Source organism: Martes martes, assembly GCF_963455335.1.
Source record: "Martes martes genome assembly, chromosome: 4".
Classification (NCBI taxonomy): domain Eukaryota; kingdom Metazoa; phylum Chordata; class Mammalia; order Carnivora; family Mustelidae; genus Martes; species Martes martes.
In genome coordinates, this window is record NC_137891.1 from 136,397,894 (window position 1) to 136,420,353 (window position 22,460).

General features: G+C 44.5%; 1 protein-coding gene across 2 annotated transcripts in view; it reads left to right on the top strand.

Annotated features, from left to right (window-relative positions):
* GNG12 (G protein subunit gamma 12) overlaps positions 1-22,460 on the top strand; it is a 127,427-nt gene that overhangs the window by 41,695 nt on the left and 63,272 nt on the right. For both annotated transcript variants that reach the window (XM_080802438.1, XM_080802437.1), the window contains exon 2: positions 9,498-9,550. The gene's annotated coding sequence lies outside the window, so the exon portion shown is untranslated. The remainder of the gene's footprint in view (positions 1-9,497; positions 9,551-22,460) is intronic.

Sequence of the window (22,460 nt, forward strand, 5' to 3'; positions counted from 1 at the left end):
CTGTATGGTATCAGTGAAATTTGCTAGAAAAGCAGAACTTGAATGTTCTCACCCCACCCCAAGAAAAAGGTAAATACGTGAGATGATGGATGTGTTAATTAACTAAACGGTGGGAAGCCTTTTGCAATGTGCATCAAATCACCATGACATACACTTTAAGTATCGTACAGTTTTCCTTGTTGTCAGTTACATCTCAAAAAAGCTGAATAAAAAAATGCCAGCCTTTCTGGAGAGCCTCTAGCACAGCAGGTATGATTCTCTGATGCTTTGTATAAAGGCTTTTTAATAAGAAATGATATAGAATGGGTGCTTTGGAAAATCATTTTGCGCAAAAATACATCTCTTTATTTTGGTTCCTTTGGTTCTGAGAATGAAGGACTAAGTCTGGTCTCAGCCATCTCCGAGATTCGGTGACCCTGTTTAAGTCATCTTGCCTATGTGGGTCTCCGTTTTCTCTGGTATACAGTGGGAATTATAGTAATCCCCAGCTCACTCACTGGGTTGCCGTGAAAATCAGAGTGGGTGTAAATGAACATTTGAAAAGCAATCAAAAGCCAAGCATTTTGCCAAGAAGCAATGTCATAGCTCATGAAGTTAATACAAGTTATGGCTTTTGCTTATTATTTATTAAAATGCTGTGCAGATGCAAAGATGGTTATCCTCAAATTCAAAATACAGGGAATATATTTATAGCAAATACAAATATTAACTCAATTATCATGTACTATGAAGAGCTCATTCAAATTCATAACAAAAATATCAAGACACTACTATGTGAATAAGCAAAACATATAAACTTACTTTTCAAGGTCACTATTAATAAACAGGAAAAAAATGTTTCATTTTCACTAATTATCTTAGAAATACAAATTAAAACCACATGAGGAATACCATTTTATGTATAAAATATCAAGGTCTCAGAAGTTCCCCATTATTTTGGTGCTGGTATTGTTGTATGCTCATAAAAGCCCTTTTAAAAACAAAATACTGTTAATTCTACTGTTAGGAATTTAGGGAAGCTGGGGACCTAAGTTGAAGGAATGAAAAAAGCTACAGCATGAAGATATCTAGTGTAACCTTATTTATAATAGTAAAAACTGGCAACAACTTACATATTTAGTGCATTGGGGGAATGACTTAATGTATTAGGACTTTTCGATGTGAAGGACTATTACCAGGCTCCTTAAACAATCATTATGAATATGTGTAGAAACACAGAAAATACTTAAAATAAAATGGAAGAATGAAAGAGTAGTTGTCGTTATGGAGCCTTTCCTAGTGGCATTGGGTCAGTGTTCTCCCTTTTTATCTTACAGCAACTGTGTGCTAAAGGTATTTTTACACTTTAGAAAATCAAGGCTGAGAGGTAAATTTTTCAAGGACTTGGACCTGATCCGAGGAGGAGCTGACATTCTAATCCAGATCATCTGACTCCAAAGCTTTCCCAGGGTTTCCTACCAATAGCATGTAAACTATGGCCACAGTCAGGTAAAAACATGGGTGTCTGTGGAGGGTAACAGGCAAAAGTAGGTGGCAGCCCTAGGATGGTAGGCATATGGGCCCAAAGATGCCTGCTGTCCTTTTAAAACTATCACTGGAGAAAATACACACACACACACAGACACACACACACACACACACACACAGACAAAATTTAAAAAACGCCAAAAAATGCCTCAGCCCTTCAATAAAGTCGGAAAAAATATTTCAGGTGTTTACTCTTGCTGTTTGTATGTTCTCATAGAGGTTGGCAAAGTGGGAATTATATGTGTATTTTTAAAATTTCTTGCTAGCTTTGGCATAATCAGGCTACTCCCTCCTTTATTATCTGCACATTAGTTGAGGACACATACCAGCAGTTCCTTAATTAAAAACAAGATTTCAGGTCTCTAGCTCTCTCTGGATTAAGGATAGCAAGCAGGTGGAAGTTTCTCCCCACGAACAGCCCAGACCAGCTCTTCTGGGCAGGAGCCAGTCTCAAGGTGGAGATAAATAGGGTGGCACCATTTGCTGAAAGTAGGCCAGTTCATCTGCTCAGGGTGTGCCCTTTCCTGGGACAGAAGCCCTTGCCTGGTGGGGGGGACATGTTGCCGTTTTGGTTCCTACTGTCTTTCACCTTTGGGGCTCAAGCCTTGATTCCTGATTCTTTGACACATGACAGTGTTAACTTTATAAAGTCAGGAGCCGTGCAACTTTTTAAATTTTATTTTTATTTTTCCAGTGTTCCAAGATTCATTGTTTATGCACCACACCCAGTGCTCCATGCAATACCTGCCCTCCTTAATACCCACCACCAGGTTCACACATCCTCCCACCCCTCTCCCTTCCAAAACCCTCAGTTTGTTTCTCAGAGTCCACAGTCTCTCATGGTTTGCCTAGCCCTCCAATTTCCCCCAATTCACGTTTCCTTTCCTTCTCCTAATGTTGTCCATATTATTCCTTAAGTGAAACCATATGATACTTGTCTCTCTCTGCTTGACTTATTTCACTCAGCATAATCTCCTCCAGTCCCATCCATGTTGATACAAAAGTTGGGTATTCATCCTTTCTGATGGCTGCATAATATTCCATTGTATTTATGGACCCTATCTTCTTTATTCATTCGTCTGTTGAAGGGCATCTTGGCTCTTTCCACAGCTTGGTGATTGTGGTCATTGCTGCTGTGAACATTGGGGTAAAGATGGCCCTTCTTTTCACTACATCTGTACCTTTGGGGTAAATACCCAGTAGTACAATTGCAGGGTCATAAGGAAGCTCTATTTTTAATTTCTTAAGGATTATCTCCACACTGTTTTCCAAAGTGGCTGCACCAGCTTGCATTCCCACCAACAGTATAAGAGGGTTCCCCTTTCTCCACATCCTCTCCAACACTTGTTGTTTACTGTCTTGTTAATTTTGGCCTTCTAACTGGTATAAGGTGATATCTCAATGTGGTTTTGATTTCAATTTCCTGGATGGCTAATGATGATGAACATTTTTTCACGTGTCTGTTAGCCATTTGTATGTCTTCTTTGGAGAAGTGTCTGTTCATGTCTTCTGTCCATTTTTTGATGTGATTATCTGTTTTGTGTGTGTTGAATTTGAGAAATTCTTTATAGATCCTGGATATCAGCCCTTTGTCTGTAGTGTCATTTGCGAATATCTTCCCCCATTCCGTGGGTTGCCTCTTTGTTTTGTTGGCTTTCCTTAGCTGTTCAGAAGCTTTTGATCTTGATGAAATCCCAGAAGTTCATTTTCGCTTTTGTTTTCTTTGCCTTTGGAGACGTGTCTTGAAAGAAGTTGCTGTGGCCAGTGTTGAATAGATTACTGCCTATGTTCTCCTCTAGGATTTTGATAGATTCCTGGCGCACATTGAGGTCTTTTATCCATTTCGAGTTTATCTTTGTGTATGGTGTAAGAGAGTGGTCGAATTTCATTCTTCTATACATAGCTGTACAATTTTCCCAGCACCATTTATTTAAGAGACTGTCTTTTTTCCACTGTGTATTTTTTCCTGCTTTGTCGAAGATTATTTGACCATAGAGTTGTGGGTCCATATCTGGACTCTCTACTCTGTTCCACTGGTCTATGTGTCTGTTTTTGTGCCAGTACCATGCTGTCTTGGTGACCACAGCTTTGTAGTAAAGCTTGAAATCAGGCAATGTGATGCCCCCAGCTTTGTTTCTTTTTCAACATTTCCTTAGCAATTCAGGGTCTTTTCTGGTTCCATACAAATTTTAGGATTGTTTGTTCCAGCACTTTGAAAAATGCTGGCAGAATTTTGATCAGGATGGCATTGAAAGTATAGATTGTTCTGGGCAGGATAGACATTTTGACAATGTTTATTCTCCTGATCCATGAGTTCAGTAATGTGGCAGGATACTAAATCAATATGATTTCAATAAGAAATGAGTTGCTTTCTTATACACTAACAATGAAAATACAGAAAGGGAAATTAGAGAATCGATTCCATTTACTATAGCACCAAGAACCATAAGATACCTGAGAATAAACCCAACCAAAGAGGTAAAGGATCTGTACTCGAGGAACTACAGAACACTCGTGAAAGAAATTGAAGAAGACACAAAAAGATAGAAAACATCCCATGCCATGCATCTTCTAGTAAAATAAATTTCTCTTCTAGACTCAAAACACAGGGTATATTTTCCTGCACCTTTGTGGAATATGTGCCTTTTACGCCTACAGTAGGGCCTTTTATATGCTTTGAAGGCCTTTTCATTTGTATTTTGCCATTGGAGATAATATCCCGTCAGAATTTGCAAGTGAAATCGTAACAGACCTGACTAGGGTACAGTGGAGATGTTTTGAGAGCTGCAAACATTCTCCGTGATGTTTCTCAATATAGTTCATTCAGGGTCACTCCCCATTTTATAGGTGAGGAAATGGAGGCACATGCTAGTTAAATGATTCACTGGAAGTCACTGGTAGTGAAGACAGCTGGAAGCCAGGCCTATAAATCCAGTGTTGACCCCACTCTCCCACAGTGCTGTAGTATGTATTTTCTACAGAATTAATGTAAGACTTGAAATAAATCTGATCAGATTCCAATGGCTGTTTAAGGTTAAAGATCTCCCATGGCTATAATTTTGTATTTTATGATTGCAGTAAATGTTATAATAGTGGAGGGAGTCTAGCGAGGTATTGTATGCATTTTAGACAATTCCTATTGAGTGGAACTTTTTTTTTCCTAAGATTTATTATTTGAGAGAGAGTGTGTATGTAAGTCCAAGGTGGGGCAGAGGGAAAAGCAACTCCCCCCTGAGCAGGGAGCTCCATGGGCCTCAGGGCTCCATCCCAGAACCCGGACACCATAACCTGAGCAGAAGTCAGACTCTTAACCAACTAAGCCACACAGGCACCCTCGAAAGGAGCTCTTTACAATGATGGAAGTAATCTACACTGTGCTGTTCAGTACAGTAGCCATTTCTTTGTCTACTTGATTACTTGAAATATGGCTGGTGTGACTGGGGAAATGAGTTTTTAATTGTGCTTAATTTAAGTTTCAGTTCCGACATGTGCTACCAGCTGTTGTATTTAAGAGCAACAGTTCTAGACTCCTTAATGTTTTCTTGAGATTGCCACCTGGATATCTCAAAGTTAACAAGGCCAAATCAGAATTCTTTTCTCAAAATAAAGATTATTTTAGAGAGTGTGTATTTGAGTGGGGGAATGGGGCAGAGGGAGAGAATCTTCCAGCAGACTCCCCGCTGAGTGAGGAGCTCCAGGCAAGGCTCCATCCAGGACCCATGAGATCATGACCTGAGCAGAAACCAAGAGTCAGACGCCTAACCAACTGAGCCACCCAGATACCCTGGCCAAATCAGAATTCTGGACTTTCTTTCCTCCCACAAACTGTTTGTCCCTCAGAGAAGCTACCATTGACCCAGTTGCTTGAGCCAAAACCTTGGTGTCATCTAGACCCGTTCTTCTCCCTCATCTCTCACATCCACTTCATCAGCAGGTCCTAATTATTTTACTTCCAGAAATTATCCTGAATCCATTTACTTCTCTCCATCCCAACTGCTACCATCCTGTGCCAAGGTACCATCGTATCTCACCTAAACAAGTGAATGGCCTCGTAACCCGTCACCACTGATCCATTCATCCACTGTCGCCTCTTTCCGGCTTGTCCATACAGCTGCCAGAGAGACACTTAAATTCTTCAGTAGGTCCCATCACTCCATGGCTATATGGGAAAATTTGTAGAACTTGTCACTGTTTGAAGTTATCTTAGGGACTTCTTTGCATACTTGTTTGTTTTCTGCCTCCCGTTCTGGCGGGAGGGTCCCTATATCAGGAACCTTGTTTACCTCATTCACTGCTCTGTCTCCAGCAGTACAGCCATGCCTGGCACAGAATTTGCACTCCATCAGCCTCTCAATAACAATTACATTTATGTTTATTGTGGAAGAAGAGGATCTAGGAAGAGTCAAAACACAATCGGTTGTTACTAGTTTGGTTGTTAATAACTGAGATAATGCAGACGTCCATAAATATGGGTTGTTGGTGGTGTCTTCTATGTTGCAGTAGGAAGGGTGGGTGTTATGGCTGATTGCCTTTATCTGCGAGTGGTAGGCTGGGCCACGGTCCTGATGCCGCCTCTGACGTGAGCGACAAAGAGCTCTTTCTGTCCCTAGAGGTCTGTGTATGTCCCAGATCTTGAAACCTTTGTCTTTCCCACTGTTAGAAAAAGAGAGGAATGTCCTCCTCCAAGGCCACTTTTTATATCCCTCGGAGGGGAGTTTAGATAGTGCTGGAAAGAATCATATCATCGAATTGCAGGGTACTGAATGGCAAGGCATGACGGGACAGCAAGAGGGGATTTGCAACATGAGACTTTTACTTAAAACAGTATTTGGAATATACTCATATTGAGTTACTTGAAACCAAATAAACCTTAAAAAGGAGGGCTTTGTGTCCTTTTTTTTTTTTTTAACCTGAATATCCTGTCTTTTAAAGGAAAGTACCTTTTCTGGCATTCCTTTATAATGGTCAGCCAAGGCTTTCTGGGGCATGTTATTACTTAGATCCTTGTGCAAAGTTAAGGGAAGCTGAAGAACTTGTTGGAGGCTTGATTGAGTTGGCCAAGATCTGAGTTTCCTCTGTTAAGGAGATGACCACCCGTCTCACTGGCTGGATTTAAAAGATGAAGTTAAAACTTGCTTTTTGCTTCATTAAAGGACATATTTGGAGACTCTTTATCCCAGTGTGTTTTTATTCACAGTCTGGCTCTGCCACTTACAAGCTGGGTGACCTTAGGCTGCTGACTTCTCTCTCTCAGTTTGCTCACTTACTAAATGGGGTCATAAAAGAACCTACACTATATGGTTACTGAGTAGATTAAAGGAACATGCAAAATATGTTGGAACATGTTGGAACAGTGCCTGGCACACAATTCCATAAAAACCAGCTTTTATTATTATCCATAATAGTAGTAGTAGTAGTAGTAGTAGTAGTAGTAGGTATTTCTCAGTTGAACTGAGTGACCCCCGGCCATGACTACAGAGAGAGTTGTCCCTAAGTCAGCCAAAGGGGTTCACAAAGGCTTCCCAGGGAAGGTGACTTCTGAACTGAGACCTACAGATAGGCTGATAGAGTAGAGAAAGGGTGTGTTTGACAGAACAGAGTATGCAAAGGCACGGAGGAGTGAGTGAGTGGCATTTAGGGACCTGTAAACAGGTCTGTGTGGCTAAAGGACAAGATACCTGAGTGCTCAGGCACAAGACCACTGTGGCTTTTGAGTGCGCTGAGGAGGTTGGACTTGATCCTAGAACCCAGAGGAGGCCACTGAAGGACTTCCAGCAGGTTCGGGCTCAGCCTGCGAGACCAGGTGGCAGCCTCCCGCACTGGCCTCAGCCCAAGGCCTGTTGATTCTAAATAGTGTCACTGACCCACCTCCTTTCCTACTGTTTGGGCATGCAGTTCACACGTGTGGATCTTGTTTTTCTCATTAGGTGTGATTTCTTTGGGGACCATGGATTAAGTAAAAAGGATGTGTTTTCTGAATTCCTTCCTACTGGATTCATCCTCTCTTCCTCTCCATCCCTGTTAAGACAGATACAGAGGTGTCCAACGTGTAGACCCCTTTGAGAATCTGATGACAGTGATGGACCCTTCACTCAGAAAAATCACGAAGACAAGATTTTCTGAAGACTGACACCCCTCCCCCCACCGTTAACCCCATACTGTACTCCTAGACCTAGGCCTGACCGCAGGCCTGCTTGTGGTAGTTTTGCTCTCACTCCATGTTGTTTTTATTTTAATCTGCTAGCACAACCTATAACCCCTCCGTCTGCCATCACTGCTATTATCTGACCATGTATCATGAGAGCAGCCTTGAATCACTTGGTGGTTATAATTAAAACTGAAAGCAATTACCTTATTTTGAGCCATTCACACTTAATTGAGAGTCCAGTGGCTAAGGACATGAGTCTGGAGGCAGACTACCTGGGTTAGAATCCCAGCTCTGTTGGGCGTGTGGGTGGTGCAGTCGGTTGAGTGCTCAACTCTTGGTTTTGGCTCAGGTGGTGATCTCAGGGTCATGGGATCAAGCCCCACATCCGGCTCTGCGCTCTGTGTTCTCACCCTCTCCCTCTGCCCCCAGCTTCGTGCTCATGTGCTCTCTCCCTCTCTTACATAAATAAATTCTTAAAAAAAAAAACTTTGTATATTAAAAAAAAAAAAAAAAAAAAAAAGAATCCGGGTGCCTGGGTGGCTCAGTCGTTAAGCATCTGCCTTCAGCTCAGATCATGATCCCAGGATCCTGGGATGGAGCCTGTCATCGGGCTCCCTGCTTGGCAGAAGCCTGCTTCTCCCTCTTCCTCTGCTGCTCCCCTGCCTGTGTTCTCTCTTTCACTGTGTCTCTCTCTGTCAAATAAATAAATCTTAAAAAAAAAAAAAAGAAGAATCTCCGCTCTGTCACCGTCTTATAACCTTGAGTAAGTTACTTAACCGCTCCATGCCTCAGTTTCCTCATTGCAAAATGGGAATGATAATACACTTACCTCATAAAGTTATTGTGAGGATTAATTGAAGTAGTTGCCAAGAATAGTTCCTGGCACTAGTAAGTGCTATATAAATATTTGCTATTATTATGTGATTATTTCTAGTAAAATGACATCATGAATGGGGTAATGATGGATTACTAGGAACAGGAAAATAGATGAATAAAATCTCTGTATGCATGGACTGACTTTGCCAGTACCTGCGAAGGCCAAGATTGGATTCCTTTGGTGTCTGGTGTGGCTACCAGCCAACATGGCTATTGACTACTTGAAATATGGCTAGTCTGGGTTGTGATATGCTGGGTCTTGAAGATTGAGTATGAAAAAAGGCATGTGAAATGTCTCATTAGTGATTTTTCTGTTCTTTATATGTTGAAATGATAATTTTCTGAATCAATTCATCTAAACATATTAAAATTACATCCACTTCTTTTTGCCTTTTCAATGTGGTTGCTCAAAAAAATAAAATTGTATCTATGGCTCGTGGTCTAGTACTGTTGATCAGCACTGCCTTAGGCTCCCCTTACTGATAAAACAAGAATCGGGAGTTATTTGTGATCAGGTGGCCACTATCAGGAAGCCTTGTATCCTCTCCCCATAGGTTTTCAGGTTGTGCCAGACCATCCGTCTTTTCACGGGTTCCATAAAGGGAGCCATGGCTTGGTCCCAGCAGGAGGGCTGAGGGACCAAGGCAAGAACAACCACCAAGGAGGCTTCCTCTGACTTAGAGGGGTTTGGATGAAAACACTACCGTTTATAGTACTGGCTTCAGACTTCCAGCACTCTCTGAAGTAAATGAGAGAGTGCTCTCTATTCAGGAAGTTGAAATATGTAGGCAAAAATCTCTCCCTATTCCATCAGGAGCCAGAAAAAGCTTTGCTAATCTTTAACCAAAAGAATAAATACGCAACATCATGGCGGTCCCTTGGGACCAAAAGCACACCCTTCCTGAGTGTGATTTACTTACAGAGTGTTTGCTTAATTCTGTTTCAGATTCATTCCACCACTTACAACCTGAAAACCGTGGGCCCCAGGAAGTCTTACTGGTAAGTTCTCTTTCAGTTTTAAAACAATGTGACTGTTTGACATTATTTTTGAAACGGTGTTTCATACTTCTAAGTTAGATACATCCCTACCAGTGCTATGATTAGATGATGTCTGTTTAGTCACACTTTTTTTTTCCCTCTCTGAAATGATTTAAGATGTCTCCAAGCCTTTAAAAAAAAAAAAAAAATCAGTCCATGTTCCTTTGCTAAGAACATGGTCGGGGAAAAGATCTATGATTACATGCCAATACTATTAAAATAAAACTTTTTCGTGTTCTTGCAATGAAACTATTTCCAGGCCCCTGTTGATGGTCTGCTTGTGTCAGGCAGTATCCAAAACAACAACCGTGTTATTTCAGCCAAGGAATTCAGACAGTGCCTTGCAGTGTGTTATAATGAAAATTGGCTCATGGCTATAATGTATTAGCTTTCTTCTTGCTGTAATTTTCCTCTCCTCTCTCTTTGAACCTAAATGTGATTGTTGGGACATAACGGTTATGCAGTGGCAGAAAACTGACTTTAGAGTTAGGAAAATAATATACTTTTTAAGTGAGAAAGTTTCTGGAGCTTCCTGTAGCATCACTGCCTCGTGCTGAAGCGATACCATCATTTGCAGTGTGTAGCAGTTAGCTTTTGCTGCATAAGGAATCACCCCGAAACACACTACCAGAGATCTGAGCCAAAATTTCCCGACTCAAAATAACAATCATGTCTTTATCCTACAATGTTGTGGATTGGCAGTTTGAGCTGGGCTCTGTGTCATGATTTTTCTGGTCTCTGCTGGGACCATTCCTGTCTCTCTAGTCAGCTTCAGGTCCAGGTCAGTTAGGCTTTGTTTCTGAGAGTCACCTGGCTGTTAGCAGATGACAATGACTCTAAGATGTGTGTCTCACCAGCCTTCAGGCTACCCTGAGCATCTTCCCATGCAGTTGGGCAGGGTACCAACTGAAAGCAGGAGTGTCTGGAGCCTGAGGCTCAGATGTGGCACAATGTTGCTTCCATCACGTTCTGTCGGCTAACGTGAGCTATATGGCTGGGCTGCATTCAAGAGGCGACAGATACAAAGTCAGCACCTTAGTAGGCACTTACTGCCGAATTGCACTGAGGGAAACACGGATACAGGGAGGGGAGGGACTGTGGCCACATTTATGGTCCTGTCCTACAGTGTTTTTGAGTCACATGAAAAAAGAAGGGCATGGAGTGAGGGCTCAGATCCACCCCCATCCCATAGCCCACTGCCCTCTCCCCCCATCCTGATTGCCGGGCCCTGGCACCGCCTGGCATCTCACTTGAGCAGGCTCCGAGGTGGTCTTGCCAGTGCCAGGATGCCCACGCTCCAACCCTCCTCCATTCGCCGCCACCACACTGGTCATCCTTCAGCTCATCCCTCAGGCTGTCGCGCCTTTGTCAGCGTCTCAAATTGTCCACAGCACCGGCCTTGACTCCTCTCTCTGGCTTCTCCACATCCTTCATCTGGCCTGACCCTCTCTCACTCACCTCCCACTACTCCTTTTATTCCAGTCGGACTGGTCCGTTACCATTTTTCTTGAGGATACCTCCTGCTGCTCACCCCTTCCCTCCTTGGAAACCCTTCACATTCTGCAGGACCCACTAGAATTTTCCCTTCTCTGTGATAGGGCCTTCCCTGCCTGTGTGTGCTGTCTGAGACCTGCCCTGCTCTGAACTGCTTCAAAGCCAAACGCTGTTGTGCGGTTCACTCTCCTCACCTTGGCCCGTCTGCCTTCTCCAGTGCTCTTTGAGGGCTCCCTTTGAACCTAAGTGTGATTGTGGGGAGGGAACAGTTACGCAGTGGTAGAAAACTGACTTTACAGAGCAGATGGCTACCCAGGCCTTCCTCGAGGGACCCCCACACAGAGGGCTGAGAGGGTAGCAGCTGCTTAGCCAAACAGGAGGCAGCACGGACCCTGTCCTTGGTCGTCCCTCAGCAGATCGTCAGGGTCTCATGAGGCACCTGTTAAAATACAAGCTCACAGCCCCTTCCCCTGGGCCATCCCCATTTATTACGTCTGGGGTGGACCCCTGGAATCTTTAAGTGCTCCGATGATTCTCATGTGATTGCTATGCAGTTGGCAACCACTCGTTATGGAAAGAACAAGACATTCATAGGAGACCTGGTTGGAGCCCTGACCCTTCTGCTTCTGCAGTCAACCGAGCTGAGCTCCAGTTTCTCCATCTATAAAATGAGAATAATGTTTAACTTAATGGCCTACCAAGAAGATCTAAAAGGATGATGTATGTGCAAGAGATTTGTGAATCATAAAAGATAATGAAAATGCATTATGGATTATGGATCTGTGGCTGGCCACTGTACAGAAAGGGGCAGTGACCTTCACGGTGGTGGTCATGGTGGTGAGAGAGGAAGAGGCAGGAAGTCGTCGAAGGGTCGTCATGGTAGGATCAGTAACAACAACAGTAGTCATCGTTGGTGTCAGCTGTGTTTTTGAGTGCTGGCTCTGTGAATTCTTTACATAGAATTCTTTGAGATTTACAAGAAGATTCTCCCCCCATCCCCCACCCCCCTTCAGTTGCATCTCTACCATCATTATAACCTATTCCACCATTAGTGACTGAGTCCTTTGGGTTTTTACCTTCTTCAGAAAACCTGGTTAAAATGTCCTCATCCCTGTGAGAAGGAGTGCTGCCAACCATTGACAACCTGTCATTGTCCAGTACAAGGTCCTATAGAAGTGTGAGCTGCTTCGATTTGATGGGAGGAGTTGGAAAAGGGAAACAAGCAGTAGTCCTAAGGAGAAAGTAGATGTGAGATGCACAGGAATGGGCCAGAGGGCACCAGCTACCCGAGGAAGGACAGGGCGGTGGGAGCTATGCAGGCACAAGGGTGGGAGGAGGCGGGGGAGGACTGAGCCATGTGTTGACAGTTAGGCTCAGGGCTGTTCCTGGTCCAAGGCCACCACATTCTCAGCCTGCTCACCTGGGGCTGCCCCGAAAGAGCTACCCCAACTGGCAGCCTTTGTAAAACCATCTTCCTTTCACCATCCCATTTGTTTTACAGTGTTTTGATTGCTGATGCTCTAATATACATGCTTGTCTCCTTTCAAAGAGCTTTGAGGTGGCTTTCATTTATTTATTTTTGGTGCAAAAGGGTGGTTTTATTTCTTTTTTTATTTTTTAAAAGATTTTATTTATCTAATTGAGAGTGAGTGAGAGAGAGAGAGAGGGAGAGAGAAGCAGACTCTGCACGAACACAGAGCCTGGCATGTAGGTCGATCCCACAGCCGCAAGATCGAGCCAAAACCGAGAGTCAGACACTTGACTGACTGAGCCACCCAGGTGCCCCGAGATGGCTTTTAAATACACATAATATAATGAGACCCACAAAAATAAGGAAGGCAGGAAATTTGTAGGAGAAAGAAATGTAGGGGAAATTATAGATAAGGTTGGGCCCCCAGGGCGGAAGTGAGAGCCCATACATGAGCTGTGAGGTCCCCCAGTCTTGCCTTGGAGCTTCTGGGTGGTCGTTCCCGGAAAGAACGCGTGCTCAGGTAACAGTGCAGAGTGGCAGGAAGATACAGGCATGCTAGTTACTCGGAAGAGGTTATGACTTAGAGTAATTTCTCCACAGTGCTCACAAAGAGGAGACCACATAAGGTTGTGAACAACATCCCAGTAACAAATAGAATAGTGAGGGCTATCCTGGGTATAGGTGAATGATGTAACCCCCGGGTGAAGTCCAAGAAAAGCCCTTCCTGTCCACGTGTGCACTTAATCCAAGGATAAACTCTAATGGTTTCAGCTGGAATCTCAAATACATATGTTTGTGCCCCACCCCCACCCCATATCAGACTTCACAGATTGTCGCGGCTCTTGATGCTGAGCCTGGGCATCTGGCTGTGGACCAAATTTGGCACAGGAGTTGAAAGTGACTTACCATCCCTGTTCTAAAAGAATAATAAACAGCTTCCAAAAGGACTCCGTGAATATTATTTTCAGTCTCAAATCATCACACCCTGACTCTATCTGCGGAGTGGCTTTGGGCTCCAGAGAAATTGCATTGACCATGTCCATTGTGACCTGTTTGTCCTCTTTCCTTGCTCCACAAGTATGTCTCCTTCTGCTTTGAGCCCCCTGGCTCTAGGTCACTTCTGATACTGGAGTGTTCAGGTGAGAACCGGGGCAGTTGGAGAATCTCACAGGAATAGGAATAGCAGCCTGTAAGTATTTGCTTGCTGTGAACAAACGATAACCTGGGCTAGCCTGGGTGACTGTTGTACGCTTCTAGGACTTTCTTCTTCAGGACAGAAACTTTGGTATTTATTGCAAGAAGTAGGGTCTGGTTGGTGGCAGCACTGGAAGAAGAACCCTCAGGGGCAGAGCATCATGTGAAAGTAAGGTTAAGCCAAGACTTTTTGTAGGAATATTGCAGGATGAAAACCCTTTAATTCAGTAGGGATCATTGTCAGAGAGCAGCGTAGATTTCCACAAGTACTACCAATGAATGGGAACTTCCTTTTGGGCTTTATTTTCATTTAGGCCAAGCTTATTTGTTATTTTATTATTATTGTTATTTATGATTGTTGTTATTTTGTGTGCAAGTAACAGAAATCCAATTTAAACTAGTTTCTTGACTTACATGAATAAGATGTCTGTACTGGAATGGACTTCAGGTATAGCTGTATCCAGGAGTTCAAAAGATATCATCAAGCCATTATCTTTCACTCCCTCCATCTTTTTTTTTAATGATTTTATTTGTTTATTTGACAGAGAGATCACAAGTAGGCAGAGCAGCAGGCAGAGAGAGAGGTGAAAGCAGGCTCCCCGCTGAGCAGAGAGCCCAATGTGGGGCTCGATCCCAGGACCTGAGATCATGACCTGAGCTGAAGGCAGAGGCTTAACCCACTGAGTCACACAGGTGCCCCACTCCCTCCAACTTTTGGCGCTTAACTCAGTGTTGTCAACTTCATTCATAGGCAAGCTCTTCCCATACCATGGTGCCAGACATAGCCATCAGTGTTATATGGCCATCATCCTCACAGCTGTGGATCTGAGTGAAAAGAGACTGCCTTTCTTGCTATTGTTCTCACAATACCAAGGAGGAATCTTAGCTGGCCCTGTTTGGATTCCCTTCCTGAATCAACTTGGCCAGAAGTACACAGAAGACAGTAAGCAGTATCTGGCCAGGTTTTGTTCATATGGCCCTTGAGAGAGGTTGAATCCCACCAGAATCCCATAGAATGGGGTCCCTACAAAGAAGGAAGAATTTAGTTATCAGAAGAGGGAAGTAAGAGAATGCTGAGCAGATAAAACTTTTGGGTACCAGAGTCCACTGATTTAGAAATTCTGAATCAGGGGATCCACTAAACTGGGAAGGTTTAAAATTAGATTTAGCTTCAGTTACATTGACTACCTATTCCAGGGTAGGTATCATGATCAGGACTAGCAACAATGAGCATATGGAGAGGTGAAGGATGGGTGACCCCACCGTGGGATCAAGTAGGCAGCTTTGGGCCTACGAATCTCCTGTCGTATCCCCAGAATCTAGAGGAGTGACTGTTAACCTGGAGACAGGGAATGGGCTCCTCTGTAATCCATTAAATGAATCAGTGAATGGGCTTCCCTAATTATTTGCAAAATTGTGTGTATGTACTTTTTCTTTTCTTTCTTTCTTTCTTTTCTCTCTCTCTCTCTCTTTTTTTTTTTTTTACCGGAAAAGGGGATTCTGTTTCTATCATTTTCTTGGAGGACTCCATGGTCCCCTACTGTTTGAGAGCCATTGCTTAGGCTTACTTAAATTGTTTCAGATTTGGCCAGCTTAATCTTGTGCATTTGTTTCTTGGCTTGGCTCAGCTAATAAAGTTTAGTGTCCATGATACACATAGTTCCCTACGGAAGGGACACAGTGATGTCAGTGGCTGAGTATGTTTCATTAAATTGCATGTTGAGGTTTTTAGGCATATGTGTAAACTTTTTACAGTCCCATTTGCCAGTTACCAAAATGCTAACTGTGGTGCCAGGCTCTGTGCTAAGTGCTTTACCTGCATTATCTGAACCACTTATTTCTACCCAGAACTATACTTCTGTGAACCTCGGGTCTGTTATGGAAGCACTGACTAGAACCAGCTCCTCCCGGCTGCCTCTCTGAGAACACAGGATACAAACTCTGTGTTGTTCCTCTTCCCCACATCAGCTGCTGTGGGTCTTCCTCTCTCCATCTTTCCACCCACAGGTGATAGAGCCACAGAATCCCAGAGTTGGAAGAGACTGCTCAGATCATGCTGTTCAGTGATTTTCAAGCCCTGCCCTTTGGTTTTCTAGTTTTGGGACTCGCAGGAGGGAAGGCTGGGCAGGACCCAAGTTCCTTCCCCACTTCAGCCACCAGTGTCTGCTGAAAACCACTCATCTGTGACAGTAAGAAGGGTTCGGGATTAGATGTCAGACTTGAGGTTGAGTCCAGGCTACTGCTTTATTTACCTACCTGTGTGACTCTGGGAATGTTGCCTAACTTCTCTGAGCTGTAGTTTCCTTAGCTGTCCAAGGGGATACTAACAGCTGCCTCATGGAATTGTTAGGGGACTGAATGAGATAATATCTGTAAAGCCCTTGGTCTCGTGCCTGGCACATAATCTGCGCTTAGCAAAGATTAACTGTAACTACTACATTGCACACGTGACATGAGACCAAATTAAGGCACATCTGTATTTTTTTTAAGTTATTTATTCATTTATTTATTTATTTAGAGCATGAACTGGAGGAGGGGCAGAAGGAAAGAGAGAGGAAGAGACTGAATCTCAAGGTGACTCTGCATGGAGCCTGACATGTGGCTCAATCTCACGACCCTGAGATCATGACCTGAGCCGAAGTCAAGAGTCAGGAGCTCAACCAACTGAGATCCCAGGCACCTCCAGCTATATTGTCTCCCACTGTTCCTTTAAAGTTTATTCTGTGAGGTGTGTCTTTCTACCATTCTCTTTTAAAACTTGATCAAGCTGAGATTCCTGAGTGGCTCAGTCAGTTAAGCATCTGCTCAGGTCATGATCTCAAGGTCCTGGGATCGAGCCCCGTGTTGGAGACTTGCTTGCTCAGCAGGGAGCCTGCTTCTCCCTCTGTCTGCAGCTCCCCCTGCTTGTGCTCTTTCTCTGACAAATAAGTATATAAAATCTTAAAAAAAAAAAACTTGATCGAGCCTATGACTCTTTCCTCATGATTCTTAGGCAATAAGAAGTCCTGCAGCCCCTTTAAGTAACACATACACGTTGGGTCTGGTCTATAATGCTTTATAAATGCTCGGTCTGGCCTATAAACAATCAGTATTCACGCCAAGAGAAGACTTCCCCCCATCTTGCCAGCACAGGTCTCCCCATCTTCCAGCTGCCCACGGCATCAGGCCTCCCCAGGTGACAGAGAGAGGGAAGGAAAAGAGGAAAGTTCTTACCTGACTGCTACCATCCAGCCTGGCAATGGGTGCTCTGAGCCTGGCTGATGGGTAAATGGACTCTCTCTCTCCTGGCTGCTTCTGTGGCTTTCTCAAGGACTCCCTCCTGGAACTTTCCATCTGGATCTCCCAGCACTCACGCAGTGTGTCTCCTGCTGGCTGTGACCATCAGCCAGCCGCTTCTGGTTTCCATCTGTGTTCTCCCATCCTCAGGCTGAGTGAAGCCTGTTGGGTTGAACCTGTTTTAAGGAGACCAAGAGGCATTCCTAGAGCCCAGAGTTCACACTACTTCATGCCCCCGCCCCCTCCCCCCGGAGGAGGGGGAGAACAGCCACTTTCCCTGACACAGCCTTCTGTTCTGCCACCGGAGGCCCCTTTAGTGCCCCCTCACATTTTTGTTCCTTCAACAGGAATTGCATACCAGTCCCCAAACTATAGAGACCCATGTCAAGCCTTCCAGATGTTGCCTTTGAAACCCTTTTCTCGAGGCTTGAAATGAAAGGCCAGCTCCTTCCACTCCAGCCATCCTGCGAGGGGGTAGGAACCAGAGCACTTCAGAGGAATCTGCCTAACAAAATCCTCCATCACTTTCCACTGCCCTGAACCTGTTTATATATCCTCCTTATGGATCTTTGAGCCAGCTAGGTCAACTTCTTAGGAATTTCCACATAATGGTCTGGCCCCATGCTTTGGAATTTCCCATCTGTTGAATCTTGATGCTGGAGTGGAAACTTCCACTTTAGCATCTTGTTAGATTAACTCTTAACCTCTGGCTAATACAAGGAACTCCTCCCTAACACCCCTAAAAGCAGCCCTTCATCCTGTGCTTGAAACCTGGGCAAGCATGGGAGCTCCCTACCTCCTTCTTTCCCTCCCAAATGTCTTATTCCGATTGTCAGATAACTTGTTGCTGCTGGGAAGGTGTTGCTTCCTCAAAGCCAAGACTGGGTCCCTGCTACATTCCCTTTAATGGGGTCGGGTGTGTGTGTGTGTGTGTGTGTGTGTGTGTGTGTGTGTACCCCAGACTGAGAAAATCTGGTTGGGTGGCAGATTTCGGGGGAGGCGGGGCTTCCCTGGACACCCTGCCTCTAAGACCCCGGGGAAGCCTTTGACCTAGCTTTTCCCTACCATGGCACCGAAATGCACCTGATATAACCCCAAGAGAAAGCTAGCATTTGGAAACTCCATGCTAACCACTATTTCTCATGCTCATGACCCTAACATAGTTTCTTTTGTTCTAAGAGCTGATTTGCCATGCTTCAGGGGGATTTTTAATCAAGGCTCCATCCGTAGTTTATGAACTCTGAAAAATCAAGGCTTGCGGAATGTGCTCTACAAGAACCACCCCACCCGCCTGCTTTTTTGCAGTTTTTCTTTTGGCTTGAGCATCCTCAAGGGGTCTTTGGCTTTTCCTGCCTTCTCTGGCCCCAGCACTGTGAACCTGGCCTCTGTGCTGCGGTGCCCTCCTTTGTCATGTGCAGGCTGGTTAGGCAGCTGTGGTGGGAAGTGGGTCACCCTGCGTTTGGGTCCCCCACACCCTGGCAAAGGCAGAGTCCTGGATGAGCAAGTGATGCTCATGCTAGCAAGGCACTTGAGTCAGAGATGGAGTATCTTTGGGGCCGATGGTCTAAGAATGTATTAAATGCGTTTTGGGCGATTCCATCACTGAACCAGTTTCCCTGACGGGACTCGACATTGTGTATCCAGATATGAACCTGGCTTATGCCCTCATGTTATCTTTGCTGGCTGTTTATAAAGATAGCAGGATGTTGCTCCGCCCTCCTCCATTCCCCGCTTCTTTGCCCTCCCTCATGCCCCAGATGATGTTGGAGCCAGGGGCTGTGAGGGGAGAATTGCACGCCCCTACCGCTGCTCACCTGTGTTCTTCTCTTGGCCTGAAAGAATATAGTATTTTCCATTTGGCCATTCAAATATCTAGATGTATGAAATAGCTATTAGGCTGCTAACTAGAACATTCTTTCTATTTGTACACACTTTATATCTGGGAGGTGCATAGCATAGGCAGATAGACCAGAGTTCAGACCTTTCCTTAGCTGAGATACCTTGGGCAGAGTCTCTGAGCCTCTGTTTCCCTATTTGTTCAATGAAGGGTTGTGCCAGCTACCTCATAAGCTAGCTGGATTAAGGGAAGGCAATCATGTAATGAATTCAGCACAGAGGCCTGTCACATAGTATAGGTCCAAGAAATAGTAGCTGTTATCATTGTTTGCTTTTGACTGTTGCAATGATTTCTTAAATAACCTTGTAGACTTTGGAAAAGTAGCCCAGTTCTTTAGCAGGTTTTTTTGTTTTTTTTTTTTTGGTCAAATAGCAATTTGTGAAAAAATCAAAATGCGTGCAACTACCTGCTTTAAAAAAAGTATCTTGTAAAGCTCCTTCCTTCTTTGTAGTGTACAAAGTGACTTTTGGTTGCAGACACAGCATGGCTCAAGGGCTGGCTAAGAATAAAGCTCAGCCTGCCCATCCTCAAATCCACCTCTGAGCACCTTGGACAAGTCATTTACTCTTAAAGCCTCGATTTCTGCATTAACACGGTGAGGGTAATACTGCACGGGGTTATTGAGAGAATTAAGTGAAATCATCCCTATGAATTGTGTAGCACAGTCTGGGTACCCAGTAAACACCCAAATAAACACCAAATAATTCTCTTCCCATCACGATACCATCTTCATTTTACAGGTGAGAATTTGTAGAACATTTTCCTTGCAACAAATGGCTTTATGAAGACACTTTTCTATGTAAGAAGTTGTTCTCACTGTTCTGTTCAAGAAAGAACGAGAACATTCAGGAGTGGGTTTGCTTATAAATACCAATCTGTAGCATATACGAAAGCAAGCTACATTAACTAAACAACTTGGCATTTCTTTAGGCCTCCTCTCATTTCCTTGTTAAGATTTGGCTAAGCAATTTTGCCACTAGACTGGGAGAAATTTATATATTATTTTTACAAGGACTGTGCAAATATGCAAACATAGCTAGATTTGGCTAGGTGCTCTAAATTCAGATCAGTTTATTTTGTTCTCTTTAAGTCTGGCAGAGTTGGCACCTTCTTGGGGCCCAAGGAGGTCTTGAAAGGAGAATGACCTTCCCATCAGGAGGAGGGGGAGAAGGCCAAATCTGAGGCGACAGGATGACCGAACATGGGGGCCGAGTCTTGGTCAGGCATGGGGGCAAGCTGGCCTGTGGCAGAGCTCATATTCCCGATGAAGGAGGTTCGTTCCCTCTGCTAGGACTGTGTTGGGGTGCCCTTGAGCACTTCTTTCCTAGGATTCTCCTTGGGTGACGGGCACTTCTGGGGCAGTAGAGCTTCTCGGGCTTCTGGGGTCTTTACCAGGTGCCCACGCTGTACCAGACACAGGATCTGTATAGAAGGCAGCAACATCATCCTTTGTGGGACTGGTTTTGAGGTCTGTGTACCTTATGCCTGGACATCTGTGGTGAATGAATTACCCATCTGAGCAGGAAACCTGCTCTAACATTGGATGAGACTTACTCACCTCTGCAAGCAGTTCAGGAGTGCTCTTTCTTTACCCAGGAGCTGGAAGCCTGGCTAGTGAGCCAGAGAAAAGGGAAGTACTTGAGCCTCAAGGAGGGGAACAGGTAGAGGGGAGGCAGCCAGGCCACTTCCACTGGTCGGTCAGAAGGTGTTTACTGTGCACCTGCGACGATGTGCCTGGGGCAGGATGAAGAGGGAGCAGAACCTAAGGGGACACTTTCAGCCACTGGCCACTTGCAGTCTTTCTTTCCCAGCCCCTGAGTCCACTCCCTGAGGCGGAAACTGAGCCCCGACGCCTGGGTGGCTCAGTTGGTTAAATGTCTGCCTTCGACTCAGATCATGATCCCAGGATTCTGAGATCGAGTCTTTTGTAGGGCTCCTTGCTCAGCAGGGAGCCTGTTTCTCCCTCTGCCTGCCACTCCCCCTGCTTGTGCTCTCTCTCTCTCTCACAGATAAAATCTTAAAAAAAAAAAAGCAGAAAAAGAAACTGAGTCACCTGATCTTAAAAATACCCACTGCCAGTTTGTAGACAAGGCTTGCAGAAGCCTGATTGCCAACACACTCCTCAGCCGCCATGGTGACCAGGGAGCTCATGACGGTTATGATGCTCAAGCTTCAGGGCCCTTCCCCTGCAAGGACCCCTTCTGATGCCCTGTGGCTAATGGGCTAGCACTAATTTTATATTCTCCTAATAAGAAACCACCAAATTATATAAGGCTCAGGATGCACACAAACTAGGTCTGTTCCTAAGCCAGGGAGAACTGGCACACACACTCCGGGTCTTTCTCTCTACCCTGTCATGCTGTTACCTACCGAGACACTAAAATTCCAGTTTGTCCCAGCATTGAGTACAGATTTTGCCCCTGTGTGTGACCTCTTCTGCGCCATTACCTGAGTTCCCCCTGGGAGCATCTAACCCTTTCAGGGAAGGGGACGAAGGCCCAGTGAGGAATTGCTATCTGGGCTCGTTTGGGGCCAGCACTCACCCTCGGGAGGAAGAAAGGACCCGCTATTCCTGCAGGAAGGCCGGGCGGGGACTCCCAGGCCTCCAGCAGTTTTTGTGGTGGTTCTGAAGGAGGCCTTGCGAAGGAGCCGGGTAGGAAGCAATCCTGTGTAAGGCCTCAGCTGGCCACAGTAGGCCCAGTGGAAAATTCTCCTTAAAAGAAAAAAAAGTAATATCCTTGAAACTGTATCAGTGTTGGCAAAACCATCACCCTGATCTCAAGTTTTAGGAGAATAGGCCTGCCGGCCTCCGGGACTGCACTGATAAAGTGTTCCTGCCCACTGCCCTTAAGTCCCTTCCCTCCTATTGCACCAAAGGGCTGGAGTGCTTTGCTAATCAGTCAGAATTCAATGTATTGAAAACAAGTGAGAAGAGGGGAAATGGCCCTTTTTGTACTTGAATATATTCCTAGCACTATGCGCGAAAATCCCAAGTTTGAAAGGAATTTCCTTTTCCAGTGAAACGCTGGCCAACTTCGCCCCCTGGAGGAGAACTAGAGAATTGTTTAAAAAGAGACATCTAAGTACGGTCTAAGGCATCCTCCTTGTTCTGACTGATAATCTGAAAAGAAATTGTCAGCCTGTGATGAGTCAGGGTAGGGGCCTGGTCTGTAAGACTTTTTTGGGGGGTTGTTCTTTTCTTTTGCCTTGAAACAAGTATTCTTAACTTAGGTTTAAATGCTTGTTTTCTGTCTGTAAAGAAAAAGATTAAAATGCTACCAGGTTTAAGGCTTGTACCTATTAAACCACGGTGGATTTTTTTTTTTCCAGATCTCTCCACCAATGCTAATTATGGAAAATTACTATCAGTATTGAGTCTCCTTTTAGTCCTTGAAGTTATGGTAGAGACAAAAACAATCAGAAAACAGAAAATTTCAACCACCAACTGGATACATATGAATGATCCTAACTTACAAACTTTAGCTTACCATTGCCCACATTGGAATCTTTTGAGTGATTCCTGCTAGTTTAAACTACTT